This window comes from Colletes gigas, unplaced genomic scaffold, assembly GCF_013123115.1.
Source record: "Colletes gigas isolate AHSC1104 unplaced genomic scaffold, ASM1312311v1 Colletes_gigas_Sc00053, whole genome shotgun sequence".
NCBI classification, from domain to species: domain Eukaryota; kingdom Metazoa; phylum Arthropoda; class Insecta; order Hymenoptera; family Colletidae; genus Colletes; species Colletes gigas.
Window position 1 is genome coordinate 217,964 of NW_025106682.1, and position 14,005 is coordinate 231,968.

The window sequence follows — 14,005 nt, forward strand, 5'->3', positions numbered from 1 at the left end:
CCTCATCGTGATCTTTCCACTGGTTTCGGTCTCTGCGAAGGAAATTTCATTCTCGAGACGAAATGCCGGGAGAAAATGATATCGGTCACGGAAGATGTCGCATTTTTTCGATTAAAACTCCGCTCTGTCGCGCTCTGTCTGGGCAGAGATACCCGAAAACTAATAAGAACAAGATGTTCGAGGGAAAAGAAACGGGGACAGGAATCCGCGAGAGGCTAAGAAGGTTTTCACAATACAGTAGAGTTCGTGGAATGCAAAAAGAGAAGATTTGAAAGTAAAATTGGAGCAGCCGTTGCAGTTTTTGTATAAAAGGTGTACGCGTGGAGAAATATATATTGCAGAAGTAAATTAATGACGATAAAACGATGAGGCGACGAATTACTCTAACACTGATTTTTTAATATCAAAAATTTTTTACCGCCATTTATGCATCGTCCGATAAAACGAGCAACTAGGTCATCGCAGATTCCTATGCGTATTTCTTTAGTTAATATTTACACTCGCGATTTCACGTCTGTTCTTCTAATTTTACGCAGCGTTTATTTAGTGATTTGAGTGTCACGCAGAGGGAAGGCCATACGGCCTCTCGTAAATTACGCTTATTTGCTAACACAAAAATTTGCATGCTTTTCTGTCGATTGTAATATAGTTAATACAACCACAAGATGGTCTGGGTAAGTAGACGATTTCACCAGCTTGCCCCGAGTGTCAAATATCACGAAACGCCATGTGATTATTCCCTTTCTCTAGGATGTCTAGAATGTACAAAAGAAAAACCGAAGACTAGAACCCTATACAAAAGAATACTGAAACAAAAAGAAGAGAAATAAAGGAAGGTAGAGACAGAAATCCTAGAAAAAGAAACAGAAAACAAAAACAATTAGTTTGACAAGGTTGCTCTTTGTTCTCGTTCTCTAAGATTTTGTAAATCTTCTTACTTGTTTCGAATTTTACTATTTTCTTTCCTCTGTATCCGTGTAATCCAAATTTAGTATCAAAATAACCTAAGTTCTTTATCAGTTTCAGTGGATATAAAGGGTGTTCGGCCACTCCTGGGAAAAATTTTAATGGGAGCCAAAATAAGACGAAAATCAAGAATACCGATTTGTTAATGGAGACTTTGTTAAAAAGTTATTAACGTTTAAAGTATCACCCGTACTGAATTTTTTTCTCAAAAATGCGCAGGATTTCGAGGGTATGTCTTTTGACCAAAAATGATTGTAATTGATCCCTGCAAACGAAAATAATTTTTTCAGAACGATTTGAAAAATTTTTTTTTCAGCGAAAAATTTCATACCTTCTCGAATTTTTTTCTAAAAAATGGGTAGGGTTTCGGGGGTATATCTATTTACCAAAAATAATTGTAATTGACTCCCGCAGCCGAAAATAATTTTTCTAGAACGATTTGAACTTTTTTTTTCGTCGAATTTAGGCACCTAATTAGATTTTCGGTAAGGAATTTTTTTCACGAAAGTGCTTAGGATTTCGGAGGTATGTGTAATGACCAAAAAAGATTATGATTGACCCCCGAAACCGAAAATAATTTTTTCAGAACTATTTGAAAAATATTTTTTTCGCCGAAAAATTTCTGCACCTACCCGATTTTTTTTCTAAAAAGTGGGTAGGATTTCGGAGGTATGTGTATTCACCAAAAATGATTGTAATTGATCCCCGCAACCGAAAATAATTTTTCCAGTACGATTTGAAATTTTTGAATTTAATTGTTAATAACTTTTTAACGAAGCCTCAAATGAAAAATTGATATACTTGATTTTCGTCTTATTTTGCCCGAACATCCTGTATACACTCACGTTTACCATAAATTATGATTAAGTACAGTACTTGTTACTTTGTAAATCCGTTACCTTTCATTTGTCGTAAAAAAAAATTAGTTTCAATTCTTGGTTATGATTAAATTATTGTTCTCTGTTCATAAATTTTGTGTATTACCGAAGATGATCCCGAACTTTGTTTACTGTGTTTGACGTATGCCAAATAATGTCTTTTATAGCAATTATCACTTCGATATTGTTTTATAAATAATTGACAGCAGCCTTTCGTTATTAACTATCAATTTGTACCAACAAATCCTTGTAATTTTTATTACGAAGTATACTCAAATAAGATTAAATTAAAACACAAGATTAATATTTTCGATTAAACCTTTTTTCTGTATAAAATATTTGCATATTACGTGTTTACATTTATCAAGCACATTATGAAATTGTTTCCTTAGTAAGCATAATTACAACATAAATCAATTTCGTAATATAAACACTTCGTTCGCATGTTTCCTACTTATCGCATGTGTAAAATATTTGTTAGACTTTGTATTGCTAGTATATTTGCCAGATTATCTGAAAACGTGTGCAAGAATTGCGTGCATGAACTAATGACTCCATAGATTATTCTAATATCACAAGCAACAATCGTCGGTAATCTTGTAATCGTGAAGCCAGAAATTAAAAATTTACCGTTGTACCCACGTGAATATTCATAAACTCGTGGCACAATATTTACACATGTGTACCATTCGTTAGAACAAATAAAAACGTATTAGTGAAAGTAGTACAGAATCAAGCCATTCTCGAGTTACAAAATAAAAATGCTTTTATTTGTCTTTATTATCCTTTTTCACGTTTCCCCGCAACTACGATTAATACACAAAAATTTCAGTTCGTACAAAATATTCTCGTTTCGTTAAATTAAAACTGAGATCACTTAAAATTCAACCTTTTTGTTTTTCCATTACAATGTGATTTATTCCTTTAAAAAAAATTCACAGCAAGCTATTTCGAGAAAATGTTTCTTCTCAAACGCGATTTAAATTTCTACCACGACGATGAGACGTAAGTAAAAAGTAAATATTAGAAAATATGTGCAGCAATTCTTATTTATGCCTAAATTTTTCGGCGAAAGAAAAAGTTTCAAATCGTTCTGGAAAAATTATTTTCGGTTGCGGTGTCCATTATAATCATTTTTGGTGAATAGACTTACCCCCGAAATTCTACCCACTTTTGAGAAAAAAAATTCGAGAAGCTGTGAAATTTGTCGACAAAATTCAAAAATTTTAAATCGTTCTGGAAAAATTATTTTAGGTTGTAGGGGTCATTTACAAACATTTTTGGTGAACACACGTACCCCCGAAATCCTACTCAGTTACGAGAAAAAAATTCGAGTAAGTGTTGAAATTTTTCGGTGAAATTCAAAAATTTCAAATCGTTCTGGCAAAAATATTTTCAGTTGCAAGGGTCAATTACAAGCATTTTTGGTCAAAAGACATACCCCCGAAATCCTACGCACATGTGAGAAAAAAATTAGTGTATGTGGACAAATTTTATTAATAATTTTGTTAATAACTTTTTAACGAAGCCTCCATCAACAAATTAGTATTCTTGATTTTGGTTTTATTTTGGCCTCTAGAATCTCCCATTAAAATTTTTCCCAGGGGTGGCCGAACACCCTGTATATCACCTGCACCTGGAGAAGACTAATAATTAATAAAACAATATTAATTTTAATATAAAAATTATGTAACAAAGAATAAAAGTTGAATACTTTTTTTGATTTTATAACATAAAAGTGTATACATTTATTGTTATTTTAAGGGAAATTTACTTTCCCTATGGCCTTGCGCTTTCTCAAAAATTGAAAACGTCATTTCATTGATTTTGAAAGTGGCGTAAGTCCAATCATAGCCATCGAAAACATATTATTTCTTAAATGATGTTAATTATGCTAATTGGGATGATAGATTTGTCAACCATAGAAACCCGAAAACATTATTCTGGTATGTCATCTGTTACCCATACTTTTAAATTTAATTCAACGCAAACTCTTCAATATCTCGTTTCGCACATAAATGGACTTACGCCACTTTGAGAATAAACGGCTCAATATTTGGAATTCCAAACAATAATGCCGTTGAAACTCGATTCGGTAAAGCAGTGTAACCGATTCACCGAACGACGAGCAATTTCTAACGACCAAAGAAATTTCGAGGCAAGATCCCAGATACGGAAGATTCGAGTAACATTAGGTTCGCGTGCGCGGCTCTATCTGGCACCGGAGTCGTTCCAAATGCTTTAATTTATCAGCTCGAGCAGAACACGGCCGCGTCGCCAAGAAGTTAACCGTGGAACGAGTCGTCCTCCGCATGATTTTTCCTCCACGGACAATTAACCGTGTTTCTAGAGTCATCGGTGCAGAACTGATCCGAGGATCGGTCCGCGGACAGAGGCTAGTTCGTACGTAACCGTTAGGGAGATTCGACGTCGGAGCAGGCGTCGTGACGCCGCGTGGGCGTCAAGGGCATCCATCATGCCTCCGCGTGAATTACCACCGCTCCTAACCTAACGTAAGGGGTTTCGAAAGAAGCAGCCCCAGCGTCGGTGGGAAGGGAAACTGGCGGAAAACTGGAAGAAGGATGTCCGAACTGGATCTCACGGTCGCTTCCCCGGCGACGAATCTTCCTTGGTTCTCTGCTTCTTCCACTTCTTCGTCCTCCGTTGGTTCCTTCCGCGAACTCCTCCTTGTTTCCTACTTCCACCCCCCGCCCCTCCTTTTCTCCTCTCGGTTCCCGCGTCTTCGACATCTTTTATCGTGTTTTCATTTACCACGGTCGCTGCGACGACGCGAGGGTCAACGACTCGTGCGCGATTTCTTCCGTCGAGAGATAGCTCTAATCCTAGGAAATTGCGTTGAAACGAATGCTTCAAGATGCTACGCGATTTCCGCGCGTCGACTGTAAGCGTCGCGCGGTTTTGCGTTCGGAACGCCTGTTTTTCGTGCGATACCTTCGTCGAAATTCGCTGGACGCGAGAATCGCTCACGGCTTCGCGAGTTTCTTCGTGATCTTTGATTTGATCCGGTGCACTTTAAATTCTGTTGAATTCCCTGACCGTCTCGTGACGTTACAAAAATCATCTCCAGTGACGACATGTATGTCTAAATTTTCTTTACTTGTTAATTTTATATTAGGGTTTTTATTTTAGACGACCAACAGATTATTACGAATTATTTTATTACTTCGACGATGACTCACACTGGAATGTTCCTCACAGCGCGGTTTATATTTATGTACATACATACATACATAGTAAGCACATTTGTCTCAAGACAATTGATGTCACGCGTCTGTTTACCTGCGTACGTATTAACACTTTAACGTACGATTTAATTCCCAATAATATTTCAAACGTATACTATTTAATTTTGTATAAATTTATTCGTACAAGGAATGGCCACGAAAAAGAATAGATTTGTTTTACGAATATCTCGTGAATGTGTTGATTTTAATGTAAGGGTGTTCGGCCACCCTTGGGAAAAATTTTAATAGGTGTTTCTAGAGACCAAAATAAGACGTAAATCAAGAATACTAATTTTTTAATCAAGGCTTCGTTAAAAAGTTATTAACGTTTAAAGTTCCACACGTACTGAATTTTTTTCTCGAAAATATGCAGGATTTCGGGGGTATGTCTATTCACCAAACATGATTGTAATTGACCCCCGCAACCGAAAATAATTTTTCCAGAACGATTTGAAATTTTTCTTTTTTGTCGAAAAATTCAGGCACCTAATTAGATTTGTAGTGAGGAATTTTTTTCTCGAAAGTGCGTAGGATTTCTGGGGTATGTGTAATGACCAAAAATGATTGTAATTAACCCCCGCAATCGAAAATAATTTTTCCAGAACGATTTGAAATTTTTTTTTCCGTCGAAAAATTTCAAACCTTCTCCAATTGTTTTTCTCGAAAGTGGGTAGAATTTCGGGGGTACGTGTATCCACCAAAAATGATTATAATTGATCCCCGCAACCAAAAATAATTTTTCCAGAATGATTTGAAATTTTTTAATTTATTTGTTAATAACTTTTTAACGAAGTCAGTCAAGTCAAGAAATTGATATTCTTGATTTTCGTCTTATTTTGGTCTCTAGAATCTCCCATTGAAATTTTTCCCAAGGTTGGCCGAACACCCTTGTATAAGACTCGATGAATGCGTAGTCTCATGATTGTATAACTTGACATGAAGAAGGTGTCACAAGTCAGACTCGGCATTGTACGGTAAGGGATTAACGTAGATCGTGTACTACTTTATCGGTAAGATTTTCAGTTATTCTTAACATTCCTGTTTTAGCCCTGGGTTCCGCGAATTCATGGTGTTTATTATATAAAAATAACCGACACTTCATGCATAACCATTTCTAACAAGACCGGTCAAATGACTTTCTTTTTCTCTTTAGCGAGGCAACGTACTTCTAATTTTTGCTTTATATGTATAGAAAGTTATGTTTTGATGTTTATTCGTAAGATATTCTTCTCGTCTATATTAAACAATTTTTTAATTTTCATCGGATAGAAGGTAAAACGGCTCAGAAATCGAATTTTCTTCCAAGTCATTACCGTAGTTAATTTCGGAGAAAACAATTATTTACGAAAAAATGACATAGTAATTATGCAAATGCCCTGTGTACAAATTTAAATTAATTTTCAATTAAATAAACAATTTATGATCCAGTTTTATCGCACACCAGTCGTACAATCAATAGGAATTGCTGAAACTTTATTGGGTATATAGCGTCAAAGTAAATGTCAAAATAAATATAGAAGATGGCATAAATTATGATGGGTGATATATTCATTGGATAGAGGATGAAATGCCCTTTAAAATGAGCGTTCGAACAAGTCGATAGCTTTATTAGTTCCGGAGATATAGCGATTTTAGTTTCAAGTCGACGCGGTGGCTAGTTCCGGAGATATAAGGGTCCGAAGCGTTTGTTTATGTTTCATTGAGATCAATGTACTTGCGCGCGCGACAATAGTAAACAGTGCGTAGTAAATTCTTGGAAATACTACGCCGGAACTAGGCCACTCGGTCACGACTCACGTGCGACAAAGAGGTACGACACGACGCGTCAGACGGAGACAGAGATAGTCAAATTAGGAAAAATACCCTTTCACATAAATTACGATATCTCGAAAACGGAAAGTCGGATCGACAAAAACCAAAAACCATTTCAAAGAGGAAGCTTTGCCGCTGCCAACGGTGGCTTACTTTTAAATAAAACACTAGTAGTTTCGGAACTGCACGCATCCAAAGTTTTAATATTTTTAATACGCGTTTATAGCCTTTTTTAACACGGGGGAGCGAGAGACAGCGGAATTTTTAAAATTGCCTTTTACATAAATTACGATATCTCAAAAACGGAAAATCGGATCGACAAAAACCGAAAGCCATTTTAAAGGAGAGGCCTTGCCGCTTCTAACAATGGCTCAATAATTTATAAAACACTAGTAGTTTCGGAACTGCACGCGTCTAAAGTTTAACAATTTTTAATACGCTTTGTTGGACTGTTCTAAAACAGTGGAAACTGAAAATTCTCTCCTTTCATCTTTGCTATTCATACGTATATATTACACATTACGTTATATATTACCTATTTACATCGAAAGTTAACCAGAATCTGTTCAATTTTTCTCAGATGACCGGTCGTGGTAGACAAGGCAATTTTAAATATTGTAAAATTCATTGTACGTATACAGGGTGTTCGGCCACTCCTGAGAAAAATTTTTATGGAAGATTCTAGAGGCCAAAATAAAACGAAAATCAAGAATACCAATTTGTTGATGGACGCTTCGTTAAAAAGTTATTAACAATTAAATTCAAAAACTTCAAATTGTTTTGGAAAAATTATTTTCGGTTGCGGCGGTCAATTACAATCACTTTTGGTGAATAGACATACCCCCGAAATCCTACCCACTTTCTAGAAAAAATTCGAGAATGTGTGAAATTTTTCAACGGAAAAAAAAAACTTCAAATTGTTTTGGAAAAATTATTTTCAGTTGCGGGGTTCAATTACAATCACTTTTGGTGAATAGACATACCCGCGAAATCCTGCGCATTTTCGAAAAAAAACTTCAGTACGGTTGAAACTTTAAACGTTAATAACTTTTTAAGGAAGCCTCCATCAACAAATTGATATTCTTGATTTTCGTCTTATTTTGATCTCTAGAATCTCCCATTAAAATTTTTCCCAGCGGTGGCCGAGCACCCTGTATTATAAGAAAAGTCGTGAAATTAAATGATGCTAAAATAACATTGTATGTTAGAGATTCTGAACGAAATTTTAAAGAGGGTCATTTGACCGGTTGCGGTAGGTTTAGTGTTAGAGTCAACGTGATGCTCGTTTACACAATTTTTATGGAGCTCTGCTGTAATCCTTTCAAAAAATCGATCAGCTGTGTTGAAGTAGGACTCAGAAAAAGAGCGTTAAGCGAATAAACAGAAGTAAAAGTAATAGTAGTCTCCAACACACGGTATAGGTATCGATGCAAATGGCATTGAGATCACTCTTAGAAAATAAAAAGAACAATCTAAGTCTGTGTGAATACACAACAGTTTCTCTTTCTTCTTCTAACAGTAGTTCCAAAAGAATTTGTTGCATATCTAAAGATAAGTCCCTTTGGACTATTTAGTTTAAACCATTGGTTTTTAAGAAAATAGTTTGTAATATTTAAGTTTATAAAGTTCAAATAATATTTATTACAAATAACAGTGTTTAAATCCATTTCCGGTGAATAAGAAATTTGAATTTTATCTAGCTTTTTGGAATTCCGTCCCACTATGCATAATCATAATTGCAAGTCGTGTAATAGAGATTTGAACACATTTCTATTTCGTTAAAGCGAATTATGGAACTAATCATTGGTTTTCTAAATAATTAACATTAAATATATGCCTATAATTATATTAGGTAATTATAGAAGTAAGCCAAAATTCATGATCTACGTCAAATATTAGAGTTTTGTTACAGCAATAAAAATCATAAGACTTTTGTAACTCGTTAAATACTGCATGTATTTAAGTATGTTGATATTTTTAAAAGAAGATTTAAGATAAATTGGATGCTCGTGTTTTAAATCAGCAACGTGTGCTAAATTCATTTGATGTCAATAATATTATCGTTATTTTTACTTTTACTATTCAAATCCTCACTCTGTGTACGTTTTATTTAACATTTTTCATTCGTATTAAATCCTTATAATTTTTTAATTTTTAACAATACTGCTTATAAATTTATACACACGAACCGAAACATTAATAAAAATTCTAAAATGTCTTCGTTAAACCTGGTAATTAGTCTGTATTTATTTATAATATCGGTAAGCATACTTTTGTAATTCACACTAATGATTTGTAAAATTCTAGAATCAAGAAATCCAGCTTTGTAATGTACTATGATATTTTTAAACATGTTTGTGTCGTGAATATTTATATAAATATATCATTAGATTATAAAATTAATAGAATACCTTTGTTTTAAAGTTTTGTACTGTCTTATTGATAAACTGGCATATTTCATGAACGCAATAATCGTTAAAGGAATACATTTTTAGCTTCCAACAAAATCCATCGTTCACTTAACAGGGCATGTGACAATATCGTTTAATAGGATTGAATTAAGTGTTATATTACTATTATTTTCTTCTCTGGATATTATTATACTAGAGAGATGTCAAATTTCTGTATTTATTAAATACACGAAATATTTAAATAAAGAAATATTCTGCGTGAATCGTATCGGAGTGCAACTGCGTTACTATATGTATAATAAAACGGTGTCAATTGAAACGTAATCAGGACAAGGAAAGATAGAGTGACGTTCGATTTAAGCGAGTTCCGTTTCATTTTATTTCATTCATTATTTGTAAATAAACTTCTTCCTGCGATGAATCGTACATTATTCTTGATTTAGAAACTCTTCTATTATAAGAAGACCGTCTTCCAATTAATTTCCCCCCGAAAATCGAGTTCTTCGGAATTTACGTTTCTTCGTTCCTTTTTGTTTCCATTCCATTCGCAGATAAAGCGGAACAAGAAGACGAAGTTAATGCAATAGTTAAAAATATCTTGAACTTTGGCGCCGGGCGATAGCAGAGACGGAAACTTTTCACCGTGCAAATTGACAGGCATACGAATACGAAGATTCGAAATTGAAGGCGAAGACGATTCGCGGAGGAATGATTCGTAATTTTATCCAGGGTCAGTCACTTCGGGACCACGGACAGTGACGAATAATGGATATTCTGTCGGTGATGGAGAAGAAGATGGGGGAGAAGTGGATGGAGGTCTCCGCGATAAATTCGAGCTATATTTTTCACGGTGGAACCATGGCGCTTCCACGTCCTCATAACCGGCACAAATTGCACAAAAATACTACCGAGTATAAATTGTGGGGAAATCGGCGCACGCCGACAGTCCGGAACTCCCGGATCTAATTTGAGCAAAAGCCTTTTCCACTTCTGACCGTATCCTCCATCCTGTATCGTATACAGGCGACAAAAACGTCTCCGTATCCATTTTTTAAAAATGCTCAACGTCCAGCTCTGTGTGTTGTTTAATAGACACCGACGGAATTCGTCTCTCACTTCCACGTCGGCGGATTCTTATTTATTTGTTGTGTTCCCTGAACGTCTTAGCTTCGTAGTTAAGAAGGATGTTGTTGGATCAAATGATGTAGAATACTCAAGTGTAAGGAAATCACATAAAAAGAGGAATTTAAGTTAATTAAGTTTGAATAGTAAATAAGGGACAATGTAAAGAGAATAACAATTGTAACTGGATCAAATGATACAGAATATCCTAATATAACGATGTCAGCATCCAATAAGCACTGCCTGAAATCTGAATCTGCAAATGTCTTAGCTTCGTATTTAAGAAGGCTGATGTTGTTCTCGTTCAAATTGGTTTCAACCTTAATTGTGATTCCACATAAGTTTTACGAATTTCTATAATTTCTAAAGATCGGTTTAATAGTTTGTCTCGTCCTCCAAGATCAGAGTAACTGTTCGTGACTATCTTTAATGATATTAAGTAATAAATGGTACTTCTATGTCCGCAACTCTGACTTGTGCAGAATCATATATTTTGTTTGTTCTTTTGACTTTTGTTTGGTACCAGTTTATCGTGGAAAGTATATTTTTAGATTTCACACAAATTTATGTTTCTATCCAACAGGCTTGTTTTGTACTTACGATTGTTGTCAATCTGGATAACGAAGTGTATTAATTTCAATTTGTTAAAATATTACTTTGCGACAAAATGTTTCGAAAATACACTTAAACTAGAGACACCATATGTGTATGTCTAGTTTGTAGATTATTTCATGTATTGTGATGTGGAAGTAACCACAGAAATTTTAAATAAGTGTTATAATTTTATTTATTCTATGAAGTTTGAATTCGAACCGAAAAAATTGAACACGAAAAAGTTGACTATTAAGTAAATAAAATGGGTAGGTATTGACATAAATTTTGTCATATGTGTGCAAGATGTATTTCATGTTATAACTTACTAGAAAATGTTGAGGTGTTCCTGTAACGTACAACTAAATTTCACAATTTAGGGTAGAATGGGGTAGGTTATTACAATCGGTGTTTTCTTATTTTTCATTCATTTTGAAATCTATTTTCTATATCGGTAATAATACTCATTTAAAGTATGTATTTCTTACTATTAATTACCACAATTACATTTATGTAAGTAAGTAGCATGACTTTGAAAAAATTTATTTTGCAAAACGAGGCATTTTGTATGTGCTCCATAGCGGGGTAGTTATTTAAAAAGAATATTTAGTAACTCCTACAACCTCACACATAAATTAATGTATACAAATAAAAAGATAACTTTTAACTTGTATTATCGAAAATTTATACCTCCTGCATAATTTCAAATCATTTGCCTATAGAAAGTTGTGTTACAGTTACCAATGTATTGCATTAATAAATTATTGAGTAAATCTCCATATGCAACAATCTGCCCCTTTTTACATATGACAACTAGCCCTAACAGACGCTATAACTTATAAATTCTTCTAAGTTCCCAACTTAAAGTGCTCTTCATTAATTGTTACATATTTACAGTCGAAATTCATTTAAGTATAATAATTTTAATTTATTGGATTTTTCGTCAGAATGAAATGAAATAGCTGTAAAAAAATTACTTTCTCCTATCGAAATCACAAAAGGTTGAGTAATTGGGGAACTTATTCGATTGATAATAAACAACACGCATATACATATAGTAACTTTCAGTTGATATACATTAATCACTTTCGTTTCAAGCTGATGCATCAAATTTTTAAAATCCTTTTTAGCAACTTTGTGCATCTTTTCACGTAATTTGAACGTAAGATTAAAAATGCAAGAATTATTATAAAACTAAAGTTAGAATTATTTAATCGACTATTATGTCTTAGAATACAATGTTAAAATAATCGTTGAAGTTAATGAAGTTTGCAAATTAGAATTGAGACGTGCAAAAAGTAAGCAAAATTTGTATACTAAGCAAGATTTATAACTCAGTTTTGTAACAAAATGCTTGAAACGACTCGAAAAATATTTCGAAGTATGCGAGATTTATATGCCAGACAGGAATTATCGGGAATGGTGTCCAAGTTTTGCTAATTCTAAAAGCTTCGTGTACTAGAATCACTGGTTCGGAATACAGTAATTTCCACTTTCATGTGACAAAATGGAGACCTTCAGTTTACTTGAAAGCGGATCAGATAGCAATTATTCTCTCAAATTACGCGTACTCGTTGGTCGAAACTTCAAATCGATGTCGCATACGTATCAGTTAATTAACCAGCAATCCAAAATAAAATTTTTTGTATTTTTCATTGTATCGTTTTCAGTACATCAAATTAAGTTAGCGTATGATATGGTAAATTATTTTCTTTTTCTCAGAAAACAAACAATACGAAAAGAAGTGAATATAGAAAAATTCACATTGGCGATGAAATAACGTATGTAAGAAACTCTAAACGAAATTTTTAAAACGGTCATTTGGTGAGTCGCGTAAGGAAATCACATAAAAAGAGGAATTTAAGTTAATTAAGTTTGAATAGTAAATAAGGGACAATGTAAAGAGAATAACAATTGTAACTGGATCAAATGATACAGAATATCCTAATGTAAGGATGTCAGCATCCAATAAGCACTGCCTGAAATCTGAATCTGCAAATGTCTTAGCTTCGTATTTAAGAAGGCTGATGTTGTTCTCGTTCAAATTGGTTTCAACCTTAATTGTGATTCCACATCAGTTTTACGAATTTCTATAATTTCTAAAGATCGGTTTAATAGTTTGTCTCGTCCTCCACGATCAGAGTAACTGTTCGTGACAATCTTTAGTGATATTAAGTAATAAATGGCACTTCTATGTCCGCAACTCTGACTTGTGCAGAATGGTTTATTTTGTGTGTTCTTTCGACTTTGGTTTGATACCAGTTTATCGTAGAAAGTATATTTTTAGATTTCACACAAATTTATGTTTCTATCCAACAGGCTTGTTTTGTACTTACGATTGTTGTCAATCTCGATAACGAAGTGTATTGATTTCAATTTGTTAAAATATTACTTTGCGACAAAATGTTTCGAAAATACACTTAACTAGAGACACCATATGTGTATGTCTAGTTTGTAGATTATTTCATATATTGTGATGTGGAAGTAATCGCAGAAATTTTAAATAAGTGTTATAATTTTATTTATTCTATGAAGTTTGAATGCGAACCGAAAAAATTGAACACTAAAAAGTTGACAGTTAAGTAAATAAAATGGGCAGGTATTGACATAAATTTTGTCATATGTTTGTAAGATGTATTTCATGTTGTAACTTGCTAGAAAATTTTCAGGCGTTCCTGTAATTTCTAAATCGAATATAATTTTTATTTAGGCTACATGTAATTCGTAATACAAAATTGACAAAATTTTTAAAACGGTCATTTGGTGAGTCGCGTTTTAGTGTCGAAAATATCAGAACAGTAATCAGTCAACAGTTGGCAGGAGAGGCGACACGAACGCCTCTAGCGGTGATTTCTTTCATTCGTTTCCTAACCTTCGTTTTGCTTGTTAATTAATTAATATACATAAGTCTTCGTAGTAAAGTGCCACGTGTGTTTCGATTATTATTAACGCGACTCGCGAGTCACAAAAGCGTCCATAA